The following is a 15,569-nucleotide window of genomic DNA, read 5'->3' on the forward strand; positions in this document are numbered from 1 at the left end:
GCTTACGACTAGATTGGCTGGCCGGCTCGCCTTTTTTTTAAACTTAAGTCCGATCAAATAGACACGGACTGCTCTTTAGTGCGTGGGGTTGCCAGCCACTCCCACAGATATACAGACTCAGTATATCCAGGAGAATCTACGCGTTTGCTCAATCTGTAGGAGCTATTATTAATTAATTAAATATATTTTTAAAGTACAAATAAAAAATCTTTGTAAGTTAAATTAACATTTCCATCATAATCACTATCGTAGGTTTTGTAAGTGAATGCAACCTTTTTCAGGCACGTATTTACTTGCTAGGAGTAATTGAGACGTTTTAGTCCCAGTTCTGGCTAAAGTTAAGCCCATTTCGGATTTATACCAGGCTGTACGTACTAGACTACTAATTTCGTTTGCCATTTGGATAAGCTAAGTAACTGGCTTATATTATAAAAATACATACAACTGTATAGTGACAATGAATCTTATGCAATTTAACGGCTATATAAACTTGTTTGAAAGGAAATTTATTTGACATAACAAGTATAATAGAGTGATGGATTCTGACAACGACAATTATTTGGTAAATATTAGAACTGCATATACTAGGAGCGAAGATACGTCAAGCAGTTATGGAATCTAGTTTTAAAGGTAAAACTTCCGTTGTACAATTTGAAAGTTGACCTCATGCCTCAAGTTTGGGTAACTCATGTTCCGATATCTAAGAGTTCTGATAATTGTTTATAATCTGACGAAACGTGTTCCGGATAATAAATAATACGTACTTTTAGGTTATTAAACTACCTTGCATTTTGATTTAATAAATAGTAATAGTTAGATAGTTAAAAAATTGTTGAACACTAGATGAGATCAAAATAAAAAAATTAAGAGTTAACAATACTGCGACTGTAAAAATAAGACTTAACACTATTGCGATTTGGAAATGTTAAAAATACAAGTGTACAAGTGCCCAATGTGACACTATATTATAAATTTTTATATACATTAAAAAGCTATTAAGAAAATCGAAATAAAGCCATCATTATCATGTCATTCATCATGAACAGTGGAGAAATAACTTAACTTCTATTGTGGGCTGAGTTGAGAACGCATCAATTGTTTTAAGGGCATGCGTCCATTTGTGTCGGTAATTTTGACATCCTGCTTCAGAACTAAAGGAAGTAGCCAGTGAAAGATGAATGACGATATTATCCAAAAGGTAATAATCATTCAAAATATATCAATATTTAGTAAAATATATTATTATTGGAACGAAGTTCCTTATGGGACGATGCGGATGGGTACCCTAACCGGGAAAAAACGTCCGTAACGTAAGTTTATTAGTAATGCACACAGTGTACGACTTAAATTTGTAATAACGTATAAAAAATAACATATTTTTTTATCATTAATTGACCATGATCTCAGAGCGTTCGTTTGCGCAATACACTAACTCCTAAGCAAACAACCGTGAATGAAGTGTACCACAATAAGTTTGCACGTTACCGAATGACCGTGGGTTGTTGCGAAAGATCCAGTTTTATTTTCTTTATACCTCGAATAGAACTTAAAACTAATATTTTTATAATAAGGGACTTCGTTCCTATCCGGTGTCCCACCACACCACACATTTTTTTTTGTTTAGTTAGTCGACTCGAGCGTAGGTGTAACACGTTTTTTCTTCAAGTAAGGAACCAAGTGGTACAAGACCGTGTGGGAGGCTACCAATGCGGTGAACCGACCAAATTAAAACTGCAGTGGGAAGTCCCCTAAATGAGTGCAGTAGAATGGCCTCGAGCAGGGAGAGATAGCGGCACATCGTGATACGCATCAAGTCTGCCCCTTCCAACACTACGTGACGATCACGACCGCTCTGTCAAGAGTGACACGATTGAGAAGAAGGAACCAAGAAGGTTTTAAAACACCTCTTTTGTAATGCTGGCGTTCAAAATAGCGCATATACCAATTTTACACGTAGCTAAATCATGTTCACTAATGACTTCCATAGTCAAGAAATAATGCCGTTTAATAAAAATGAAGCCTGAAAAAATTAAAATTTGCCTAATTACGAAATGGTTCCGGTTTGAAAATTGAGACTTTATTTATTTATTTCCCATGTAGGCAGACGAGCATACGGCCCATCTGATGGGGAATGGTTACCGTTGCCCATGGACTTCAGCAATGCAAGGGGCAGAGCCAAGCCGCTGCCTACCGTCCTTATTATACCATACAATTGAGACTACTCAATCTACTGCTGATAGATAAAATAAATGCCGACTTAATATCATTTAGTGGCTCTCTACAGTTTAACACCATCATAGCTGCATCCAAGATGATGGGAGCAGGAAGCGGCGTCTCAGAGACATACAGACTAATTAATGCTAATAGATTAATAGCTTAAAAACACCCGCATCGTACACAGTACTTACTCACCATTAAAACTTCGCATTAGATACGGATGATCGATTTGTCACGAGCCATTCAATGTATTCTTTTTGGGGCGCGTAATTGCGTTATGAAGGCTGACCGTTTTGTTACTTTATAAATTTCGAGCAAAGTGGTAGGACCTCTTGTAAGTCCACGCAGGACCACCACCCTGCCTATTTCTGCCGTGAAGCAGTAATGCGTTTCGGTTTGAAGGGTGGGGCAGCCGTTGTGACTATACTTGAGACCTTAGAATTTGTATCTCAATGTGGGTGGCGCATTTACGTCGTAGATGTCTATGGGGTCCAGTAACCACTTAACACCAGATGGGCTGTGAGCTCGTTCACCCATCTAAGCAATAAAAAAAATATGCTTTAGTTGTTATATACGTTAATATTTGCTTACTAAAGTTGTGTTCGTTTTATTAGCTTTATATTCTGTGAACCCTCACTGCGCAATGTAACTCAAAGTATCTAGAAGATGTCTCGCGCTCCGTTGAGACTGGCGGAATCTCGACGCGTCAATGAATTAAAAATTTGCGTTAGGTACTATACATTTCATACAAATTTTCGTAATTCTTTCATGGCTATCGTCAAACTATCGATGTTTTCGAGAATAATTCTAATGCAGCCATTGTTATTATGACTACTAAATTTTCCAACATCAAATAAGAGTCACTATAAAGTAAGAAGAAAGCAAGAATGTTTTGAAAGAAATCACAAAAATGGATGAACAACCAAATGAATGCTCTAAAAAAGTCTCCGTCGAAGTTTTGTTTATCTCAAACATTATTGATACATACACGATCTCAATAACTTGATATCAGATTGATAACAAAGCCGAACGCATCACAGCCGGTGTGTCGTCGATAAACCAATCAAAATGACTTATGATAACAAAAAGATATAGTGACGTCAAATAAAAATATGAGTTTTTGGAACAAAGTTCCTTATGAGACGATGCGGAGGGTTACCCTAACCGGGAAAAAACGTCCGTAACGTAAGATTTTTTCTATTTAGTTTGTTACCAACAGATGTCACTGCAAGTACATTCAACAATTCCTGAATCGTGGTGACGAGATGTTACACAGTTGATAGACTTTCTCGTATTTCTCTTGCTAAATCATTCTTACCGGGCGTAGGGGATACCCTGATCATGCAGGCGATTCCCTCAGGACGACGCTGCTCCATTGCACTGCGGAGTGGTTGACTCTTGCGATTATTTTTATATTTATCAATAAAAAAAATCATAATAAAAAATGTATACCCGAAAATTTTTTTTTTCTTTATACCTCGAATAGAACTTAAAATTAATATTTTTTTAATAAAGAACTTCGTTCCTATCCGGTGTCCCCCGACACCGCACATCTTTTTTACGGAATCGAACGAAGTACAAAATTTGAAAAAAGCAAACAAATTTGGTTCTCATAGCTTAATACATAATCACAACTCCCAATAAACGAAGGTCCTGGGAAAGTCTCTGGCTTCGGATGTTTGCCCGGCCAAACAAAAAGGTGTCGACGTGTTACCGATCTTCATGTAGCCCTATTACCGAATGGATTTATTTGTATAATAATGTTTGTCCGGTTTCGGAAACGTAGGGAACGCAAACAACAGGAGCGTAGGTGAAGGGTCAAGAGCTCGTAAACACGTGTAGGCCGGCCATGAGAAAACGTGAGCATTCGAATACTTTATTTCTTATTCGTCAAATGAGCAATCGATTTTGAAATCGAATCGCAATCCAAGTAATTGAACAAATCTATTTTTTAAGCTCATTCGGCAGTCGTTGTTATTGGAATATTGGAGCGATATGCGCTTCAATTTGAGTATAAGGATCAGTCTGTCTAGAGCACAATAAAAACTGCGACGTCTTCTCTACGTGTAGATTTCTCGTAAATCGTACGTGAGTCGTAGTACGGCTATCCTCGGCTCAATAGTGGTAGCTATCACAGAACAGAAGCTATTTGACAGATACCTGATTCACGACATTTTCAAGATCAACTTTCACATAAACAAACTCCAGACAATGCCATTCGGACCGCCTATCTGCAGAGTAATTTCACCCGCTCAGTATAAGATCTTACCTATTTTTTTTGGTCCTACCTAAGCTGATAGCCTTGAGAGGCTATTTCAGCGTAACCTTAACTAGTAGGTGAACTCACGGGGCTCAAACCTGACGACGTTGCTAACACGAACCCTAGCAAGAGCCGTGCTTCGCAGAATCTACCACCGGATCGGAAACGCGACCCACTGAGAAGATCCGGCGAGAAACTCAGTGGGCTGTGTTTGTGGGTGATCTTACCGTTTTCGTTTATCCCAATGGCTCCAATTACAACTTTACACTAGATGTCTTGTTCTGTCATCTTAGTTTGGCCACCGTCGCGCACAAAAGAAATGCCTGATGCACAACCAAGCCACTAGTTACTGCTGAGAACTTTCTCGCGTCTCGGATATGTCACATAGTGGGAGGAAAGCACATTCGTAAGCTTGATAATTCGCTGCAAAAATCTCTGGAAACGTACTGTGAGTGAACACAGTAGCTCTATGGCCGTATGGCCCTAAAGGATCAGCTATTTGTAACCAAACTTCTAACTTAAAGTTCAATGTAAAAAATGGTTTTCGTCTCTCCGTACGTAGTCGCTCAAATCGGAAACAAAATCAACAATGTAATGAAGGGGCGATGAGGAGTAGGCGGGTCCGCTTCCTGTCCGTGAGAAAAATTTTCTTATTTTTTCTATTTTTACAATGAAGTGATATCGTGCTTGTCTCTTGACATATTTGACGATTCCCTTCCAATATTTAAGAACAAAATTATAAAAAGTTGTTGTTGAACCTCAGCCTCAGCCTTGGTCTGAGTACTCGGGTATTACTGACCTTGTTGTCTTTCTTTTGTTTTTAATTTTTTATTATTATTAGTAGTATTGTTAAATCTCTATTAATATATTAATGTAATGCATGCTGTGATTGCCTCTAATTAGAGTTGCAGTTATCAATTGCTCTATACATGTCAATGTTATTTTATGTCTTACTGTAAACCCTGTCGGTAATCCTTAAATAAATAAATAAATATGTCGTAAGTACAGTAAAGCGCTTGCAATCAACTTTGTTAACAGCATTCATGAAATACTCAAGTACTCAACAAATGTTCACGATTGACTTCCACGGTGAAGGAATAACATCGTGTAATAAAAATCAAACCCGCAAAAATTATAATTTGCGTAATTACTGGTGGTAGGACCTCTGGTGAGTCCGCGCGGGTGGGTACCATCGCTCTGCCTATTTCTGCCGTGAAGCAGTAATGCGTTTCGGTTTGAAGGGTGGGGTAGCCGTTGTAACTAAAACATGAGACCTTAGAACTTATATCTCAAGGTGGGTGGCGCATTTACATTGTAGATGTCTATGGGCTCCAGTAACCACTTAACACCAGGTGGGCTGTGAGCTCGTCCACACATCTAAAAAATAAAAAAAAAATATAAAAAAAATTGTCACTGCGAAATAGTTGTTCACGGGTGATCACCATTGACAGTTGCTTAATAATTACTCTTACATTGTTCATTTAGGAACCGGCCTTATAATAAAATTTACTCATTCGAACCTTGGGTACGGTACTGTAATTACTAAAAATAAATTTAGTTTGGTTCGTAATTATACGTAACGTGAGAAAATCAAAAAACTTAATAATGTTACGAAAAAATTTGCCTACCATAATATATAAATTAAATGTATCCCTAAAATTAATGCTAAATGTAAGAAAATTCCAAGATATTTATTTCATAAGTAACGTTAATCACTCGGTATTTCATTTGTATATTTCATTATGTTGTGTGTCTCGAAAATCACAAACATTGTTGGTCAGATATGGTTTTAGCGGTTATGAGCCACGGGATCCAATAGAGATTCCCAACTGAAGTCAATGTCCTTCTTGTTAACGATATTAGCTTCTGTATTCTGGTTGCGTTTATTAATATCTCCTGATTTTTCGGTACTGAAATACAAGAAAAAGTTCTAGTATGTGGCCGTTATTTGTGGAAAATTCACTTTTTACCTTCGATCAACTATTATTGATCGAAGCTTTTTACAAATAAAATGCTCAAATGCCAAATTACTGTTCGGCTAAATGCTCCTTGCAACTACATGCGTACTAATTCCTTTCTACTTTTAGATATCATATCAAATCTCATAAAGCTGATCAATTTATGTTGACATAAACCATTTTTTTAAAATATCATCATCAGCCCATTTTAATTGCATCTCAACATACCTAAAAAGTATTCTCTCTTTACTTTGGAATTCATTTTTGAACTAATTATAATTCTTGCTGCGCCATCTATAGGTGGTAAGGTCTAAAAAATGTACGCCTAACAAGATCCCAAGCGTTTCGTAAACATATAATGAGTTAGGCGGTGGAGGACCCTCGCCGCGAATGCGCGCTCTCTAATTAGGCGGAACGCGGCGGGCACCGATTGATTCCGCCGCTGTCATTTCTTATTTATTACTTTTCTTATTAATCTGTAAGGTAAATATAACATGGATGTTCTTTTGTTTAAATCTACTGAAATAAATTGTGTTTCGAATGATCCGTATTAGATGTAGTTGCAGTCCTACTAATTTAAAACCGGTGTTTTATTTTATTTTATTTTGTTATTGGTTATTTAATTTTTTTAATCCCCTTGTAGGCAGACGGGCAAACGGCCCACCTGATGGTGAGTGGTTACTGTAGCCCTTGGACGTCAACAACGCCAGGATAAAGCCAAGCCACCGCCTACTGTGAAAAAAGTAAAAATAAAATAAAAGTAAAAGTACAAAATATTTTTCAGTGGACAAAGACCATTCTTGTTTTTCTTATTGTTGATGGTGACACGTATTCACGGCTCGCTCGGTGTTAAGTGGCTTCCAGCACCACTATAACGTCTCACTTCCATCACAACAGCGGCATTATTAAACATTATTTCTGGAGTTATGTCTCTTTGATCATCACTACACAGTATAAAACAAAGTCGCTTTCTCTGTCCCTATATCTGTCTGTCCCTATGTATGCATATATCTTTAAAACTACGCAACGGATTTTGATGCGGTTTTTTTTAATAGATAGAGTGATTGAAAAGAAAGGTTTATATGTATAATAACATCCATTAAATAGTGGAGAAATCAATAATAAATTACAGTTTCCGAAGCGAAGCAAGGGCGGGTCGCTAGTAAAATACAAATGTACGCAAACGCGCTATCCACATATATGTAGCGTACGAACTCCACTGGCGCTGGCGCCGCGTTTTTGACGTATGATTTAAAGAACCCGAGCGTTGAGTCTCTTACCTTTTACGTTTAAGTGTATTTTTTCTTCCTCAAAAACATCACCTGTTTACGACAGCCACGATTTATATTAACAGGGCTACCACCTTCAACAAAAGATTAACTAACTTTTATTTTTATTTTTCCAACGGATCGGTTATGCTGAACCCTCGATATAAAGGTTTGGATACATATGGGAAATAGTAACTCTTCCTAGTGTACTGTATAGAAAATGGTTTAAAACTATTTACCTGCAATAACATTTTCGATGTGGATTTGCGGGTTGATGCTTGGTACTCAATCATGCGAAATTGATTCAATGGTTTTGATGAAATTTCGCATAGAGCTTAGATTATAACCTGGATTATCACAATTTTTTTATCGCCCTTGTAGGCAGAAGACCATACGGTCCACCTGATGGTGAGTGGTTACCGTCACCTATGGACTTCAGCAATGCCAGGAGTGGAGCCAAGCCACTGCCTACCGTTAAGTACTCTCCACAATCCTTGTTTAAAAAAGGACATGTCATAGCGCTCGGGAAACACCGTGGAGGAGAGCTCATTCTAAAGTCGGACGGTACGGGGCAAAAAAGATCTCTGGAAACGCACTGTGGATGATCGCAGTGGCTCCAGGTAGTAGGGATGGCGATGGTAAAAACGAGATGATGGGATCATCTCTAACAATTTGTTTTTTATCACGGTAAATATGATAACTCGGGGGACGCCAGGTACATCTGCTGTAATAAACACGACATTGTGCCCACTGGTTTGTGATTTACGTAGCAACAGATCTACAAATCGTTAGGTAATATATAAACCACACAGTGACCCCCGTCCGAGCGCAGCTGGAATGGGCCCTTAGGCTACAAGAAAGTAGGTAGGGAGAACTAGTGACCTCGGAAGATGTTTTTTTTTTTTTTATTGCCCTTGTAGGCTGACGAGCATACGGCCCACCTGATGGCGAGTGGTTACCATCGCCCATGGACTTCGGCAATGCCAGGGGCAGAGCCAAGCCGCTGCCTACCGCTTAATACTCTCCACAAGCCTCGTTTGAAGAAGGACATGTTATAGCGCTCGGGAAACACCGTGCAGGGGAGCTCATTCCATAGCCGGAATGTGTTTAATGGATATCTTTCTTACTCTCTGAGTTATGTGAACCATTGAATTGTGTGTCACGTTTTTTTTGTTTTTTTTTTTTTAATATATTATTTATGTTAGAGATTAATTAGATTGGTTTTTAAATGAGCGACAAGCCCACTGGTGTCGATTACTGGAACCCGGAGATAACTGAATTCAGAATTCGTGTTTTGTGGTGAATATGTCACCATCATGAAGAAACACAAGTCTTGCTCTTTGTGTAATTTCCTGCCCTGGTAAAACTGGAAAGGCCTCCGGGACACGAGTAACTTCTCAAACATAAAAAAAAAGATTTGTGTAATGATAAAGAAGAATAATTTGCATGAGTTCACAATTTGTGTTTTGTGGTAAATCTGTCATCATGAAGAACAATTTGTAAGTTGCAGGGATATCGAACGTACCTCAGAACCAAATTGTCACAAGTCGCAATTCAATATCAGTTTCAAACTACAATATCATAATGTAAATCAGATTGGAAACCACGAATTCGTGAATAGATAATCGCTTACAAAAATTAAAAATAGTAACAACATTTTATTTGTAATTTCAAAGATTTTCATAAATGGAACTGATAAAATGATGTTTTTTTGAAAGAGAATCGAAAAAATTACATCACATATTTCGAAGTTGTCGCATTATGATTACGATGTATCGATATATTTATACAACTATTGGTATAATGGTAATTGTAATCATAGTAATTCTACTAAATAATGGCTATAACCGTTAGATTATGCTAAGATCAAACGGGTCAGCATTCTGAGCACTGACCTTAGATCTGTTCACGTGGTGCTAACGGTTTCAAGCCCACGCAGTTTTGCCATTGAGGTCCTCTTTAAAACAATACAGATCTAAAATATACCCGGGTATTTGGTTTGTCAGAACTCACAGATTATCTGTGTTAGAACTGAACTTGTTACGACGCATTAATATTACTATAAAGGACAGACTTGACAGAATTACGTTTGTAAAAACGCACATAAATAAAACGCGAATGTGAAGAAAGATTATATGTGGCAGGCAGCGCAAAAGTGGCCTAGCCCACATTTTTTTAAATTCAAGCTAATATGTATTTTCGAATTTACTTAAATTATAATAGACTTTGATGCAAAACCTGCCTATCCATAGTTTCACCCATAGATAACACAGATGGCTTTGTAAACATTATTTTTGCGCGTATTGTTTTTTTTTTTGCCTACTCAAATTAAAATTAATGAAAAATTAAACCTCATTGCTCCATACTAACTATGGTAAGCTTATTCCACTTTTGCGCTGACGGCCTCAAATGTGATTATGACAAAAAACACAGATGTACCTACTCTTCATTCATTAAGAAAAATGAGCTGTAATATTAACGTGTTTTTGCGTTTTATTTAAATACTAGTGGTCCCGCAGTAGCCGAAATTCGACTATAATTAATTGAAATTATAAGTTTGAACATTATTATGGTTCTATTGTCAAAGACTACGAGTATTACACTTCTATAATCATAGATTACGCCAAGACTACACTATAGACAAATTATATTAAAAACAAACAATATATATTAACCTATTAACCTATTCTCAATTTGACCACAGACTTTAAGCAATAACAAAAGGTTGAAAGTAACCAAACACTGAAGTGTGAAACCTAGGTCTATGTAAACAAAGAGTATATATATGTATGCGTGTGTGTCAAATACATGGTAGTGTGTGTAATGTTTTTTTATTGGTTTAATGTATTACTAATGCATAATTTAAAAAAAATATTAGTATTCTGCACTCCTTCTCTATATTCTCTATAAGTGTGGGGTTTTTCATTTTTCTCCGTCCGCGCAATTTTCGTAAAAAGGGGTACAAAGTTTTTGCTTCACGCAAGTGTTTTTTTCAAAATGTTTTTTTTGCTATTCTCACTTACTCCCTGTATAACTCAATTGCTTGTATAGAGTGATAACCACTTAGCATTAGAATTATCTAGTTATCGATTTCTGCAATATACGACAGTATTTTGAGGGGTGTTGAGTGCAAGGCTCAGTATCCTCTTCTCTGTCTTCTGGTACAACCATTAAACCAGATTGCATTTTATTTATTGCTTAGATAGGTGGACGAGCTTATCGCCCACTTGGAATGAGTGGTTATCAGAATTCATAGACATAAAAAATCTAAATACGACGATGATAGATACGATAGGTTCTAAGGTCTCAGCTTTTACAATATAATGCCTTCCCCACCCTTCAAACAGAAACGCATTACTGTTACACGGCAGAAATAACCAGAGTGATGGTAACTACTCATGCACATTCACAAATCACCTTATCACCAGACATAAAACCTACTTATAGATACCACAATAATACTGTACCGTTAAATATAATAATATCGGTGGTAGGACCTCTTGTGAGTCCTCACGGGTAGGTACCACCCTGCCTATTTCTGCCGTGAAGCAGTAATGCGTTTCGGTTTGAAGGGTGGGGCAGCCGTTGTAACTATACTGAGACCTTAGAACTTATATCTCAAGGTGGGTGGGGCATTTACGTTATAGATATCTATGGGCTCCGGTAACCACTTAACACCAGGTGGGCTGTGAGCTCGTCCACCCGTTAAAGCGAGAAAAAAAAAAACATGGTCAATAAAATTTCAACGTGTAAAAATGTCTCTCGTTCTATTCTATTTTTATTTTGCAAATATAATTTGCCGTACTTCTTAATCCGCATGTGGTCAACACGTAAGGCCAGCGACGCAATCTATACATATAAATAAAATTGGGGTGTCCGTTTGTAATATTGAAATAACTGCTTTTTAAAACAAGCAGATGAATATACCTATATATGGTTCATACACCAAAATAACATTTTTTTAAATTTTTGTCTGTCTGTCTGTTTGTTCCGGCTAATATCTGGAACGGCTGGACCGATTTTGACGAAACTTTCACTAATAGGTAGCTGATGATATAAGGAGTATCTTAGGTTACTTTCTTAGGCTAGCTTCACCCCGCGGCGTCACCTGCGGTACGACAATAACCGCGGGTAACATCGCGGGACTCAGCTATCAATAATAAAGTTTAATATTTCCGCAGCGAAGCGAGGGCGGGTCGCTAGTCGTAATATAAAAAAGAAATAAAAAACTAATAAAAAGACGCACATGCGAGGCGAGTGTGCACGAGGTGTGCTCGAATTGTAATGTTTAGTTGAGATGATAATGTAGCTACAAATCTTATGATATTTAAATAATAACGAATACAAAAAAAAAAAACATGTGTTCAAATCACACGTGGCAGAACCTTACACGTCATTACCGATCCTCCCTATCCATTCAAGCACCGGTCACCGTCCTCGCCGAATCCGTCGCTTGCAACGAAGGGCTCAACGAGTATATTAACCTGTAGACACAGCCCACTGAATTTCTCGCCGGATCTTCTCAGTGGGTCGCGTTTCCGATCTGGTGGTAGATTCTGTGAAGCAGTGCTCTTGCTAAGGCCAGTGCGCAACACTTCCGGTTTGAGCCCCAAGAGCTCACCTACACGCTAGGGTAAAGCTGAAATAGCCTCTCAGCATAGGCAGAACAAAAAAAAAAAGAAGTTGTTTAGCTTTAAAAATTTTGGCTTCAAGATAATGGAGACGAATGTAAAATTTCGGGAAGAGGATAATTGTAGGTTTTATTAATGATCATAGTGATACAAATTTTGATAATTATTTTACATTTTATTCGTATATATTAAATATATTTATTCAGAATATATGATGTACAAATGAAAAGATAAGTTTATTAATGTTGGACCAAACATTGCAAAAAACTTTCGAGATCATTCTAAAACTTGCACGAAAAACAATGTTCAGATCATCGACAAAAAACACCGAACTTATCTTCGGACAGATCCGTCGACACGCATACCTCGTTTACAATAAAAACAATTTTCGGAACAACGCACCTGTTTGTTCGATCAGGTGTTCAGAATACACCCTCCGCACAGACCCTCTACATGTATTATTAACATACACGCTACCGAATCAAATTGTACGTTATACATTGCTGCATAATATAGAATGTTCTAAGATCATAGTAAGAGCTACTGTACCTTAATTTTTGTTGCCATTGAAAGCAGACTAACTATCAATACACCTATTGCTCAAAAACAAAGAAGTCAATTCATTGTAGAATTTCTATACCACATTTGAAAGAAGTCACATCATAGCACCCGGGAAGAGGATGCAGCATAGATTGAAATCCTACGGTCATTATTGAGTCGTGGATCGAATCTTGAAACGTGCTGTAAATGCGGTCGTAATTTCAATATTTGGCAAGTACAAAACCGTGAAACACATTTTTTTGTTTGTTTTGTCCCTTCTTTTTCTTATAACGTATGTATACATATATATTGTGTTTACTAGCAACTGCTAATAGGTTGCAAATAATGTTTTTACATTTATCTTAATAATGATATGGCCACTTTTTTTTTATTCCTACCTGTGCTGATAGCCTTGAGAGGCTATTTCAGCTTCACCCTAACGTGTGTAGTTGAGCTCACGGGGCTCAAACCGAAGTGTTGCTAACACTGATCCTAGCAAGAGCAGTGCTTCGCAGAATCTACCACCGTATTGGAAACGCGACCCACTGAGAAGATCCGGCGAGAAACTCAGTGGGTTAATTCGCCCGTCGAGCCCTTCGTCGCAAGCGACGGATTCGACGAGGACGGTGACCGGTGCTTGTGGTGCCTAAAAGAACCGTTAATGGTTCTGGAGGATCCGTAATGACGTGCTTTGGGCGACGTCGACGGTTTACCATTCGGCCTACAGGATCGGATATGTAGTTTCCAGCAGCCACGACAAGAGGGTTCTCATGTCGTGCCACCTTCTCAGAGTGAATGGCCACATGGCTGACGCGATGCAGCAGTTACGGACCCCAGCCACTATAATCTAATTTAAAAAAAACAAATGCAAGTCAAGATACGTTTTCAGTATAATATTATTAACAGCAATGTACGCTGCACTAAACTTTGAAATCGTGCCAAATGTGTCTGGAATAAATTCCGTATCGTTTATTAATATTTTGACACGGTAGTCTGTTATTATAAATTACGCTATTTTGTTCTTTATATTATTTCAAAACATTACATGACAGCGACACGATAAACTATATCTTCGACACAAAACAAAGCATATTCAGACGGTTACGAACATGAATTAATTTATTAACGACCCAGCTGATGGTGAGTGGTAACCGTCGCCCATGGACTTCAGCAATGCCAGGTGCAGAGCCAAGCCGCTGCCTAAAAAGCAACACTAGCAACACTTGTTTCTATCTTAACCAGAGAACAGGCCGTTTTCTTTTAGTATTACTATCAACTATCAACCGGCCTTATTGGACGTAGCACGTTCTGTTAGCTAGCTCGGGTGAGTCCCACCATCATGCCTGTTTTAGCTACGAAGCATATGTGCGGAATAGAGGTTTTGCTTCATAATTCGACCCAGGACTCGTGGCGGGTGGCAGAGTCCACATTATGATGTCTATGGACCCTGATAATCGCTCTTTATCGAATAGGCCTTGATATCGTCTACCCATATACAAAATTTGTAAGCATACCTAATGTTAAAAATTGCAATGTTTTTGAAAATAGAAGTAAATATATAAGGTGATTTTTTTATCTGTGGTATTTTTTTACTCATTTTTATTTAGATTGAATGGACTTTTTGGCGGGAACGCGATGATCGAAGTTGTGAGAATTGTTTTATTTTGTCTATTTAGTGTTTCTTCGGGCTGGTGGTGACTGGTGGATCAATGGCTTATTAACTGTTTTTTTTTAATGTTTTTATTGCTTAGATGGGTAAACGAGCTCACAGCCCACCTGGTGTTAAGTGGTTACTGGGACCCATAGACATCTACGACGTAAATGCGCCACCCACCTTGAAATATAAGTTCTAAGGTCTCAGTATAGTTACAACGGCTGCCCCACCCTTCAAACCGTAACGCATTACTGCTTCACGGCAGAAATAGGCGGGGTGGTGGAACCTACCCGCGCGGGCTCACAAGAGGTCCTACCACCGGTAAATAGTTACAGTTAGTATCTGTACAAGTTAACAAATGTGGGAAAATAAAATAGAGCCGCTAGACGCAGCTTCTCAGGATATTCCAAAAAGTCCACTGAAAAAGTCTCAGTGAATAAGCACGTGTCAACCAACATGATATTGATCTCTTGACAGCTTGACAGCTTTTTAATCTCGCGCTATTTATTGTCTACATATTATTTCATTGACATTGTCATTATATTTTATTGCCATTAGGTATAGTCGTGTGTGAGGCCACCAAACTTTAGAGTATTCGGAAAAGTCAGAAAGTATGTAATGATAACAAACACGCGATTTCAAACCGTAAAACCGGTTCTAATTATTAAGTTATAAATTTACTTCGATGGACATTATTGTCACTTATTTTATCAGAAAAAAAAATTAATACTCAAAAATAAAAATGCTTTAGTTAAAATAAACAAAAAACACGTACCTACGAATGATTGAAAAGAATATTACAACGAATAATACCAACCTATAATCCTACTAGTGAGATCTATAAATTGCACTTAATCGTTTTCCGTCTTTTTCCCGCGTATGGTATAAACGCATAGCAATGACAGAGATGGCGAACTAAATTACTTTCCCCACCGAGTCTAGACCACAGAAGTTCGTCAGCTGTTTGCAAGGTGCACCCACAACTGTGTGTATAGATCTTTATTTATTTATTTTTCGTTTTCAGCCACACTCTCAATACAG

General features: G+C 37.8%; 1 protein-coding gene across 1 annotated transcript in view; it reads right to left on the reverse strand.

The window, feature by feature from the left end:
- Positions 1-2,661: 2,661 nt before the first annotated feature.
- LOC149503315 (uncharacterized) overlaps positions 2,662-15,569 on the reverse strand; it is a 238,845-nt gene continuing 225,937 nt past the window's right edge. Inside the window, exon 3 of the mRNA XM_089737818.1 lies at positions 2,662-2,752. The gene's annotated coding sequence lies outside the window, so the exon portion shown is untranslated. The remainder of the gene's footprint in view (positions 2,753-15,569) is intronic.

The sequence above is a fragment of the Bombyx mandarina genome, chromosome 03, assembly GCF_030267445.1.
Source record: "Bombyx mandarina strain Sakado chromosome 03, ASM3026744v2".
NCBI lineage: Eukaryota > Metazoa > Arthropoda > Insecta > Lepidoptera > Bombycidae > Bombyx > Bombyx mandarina.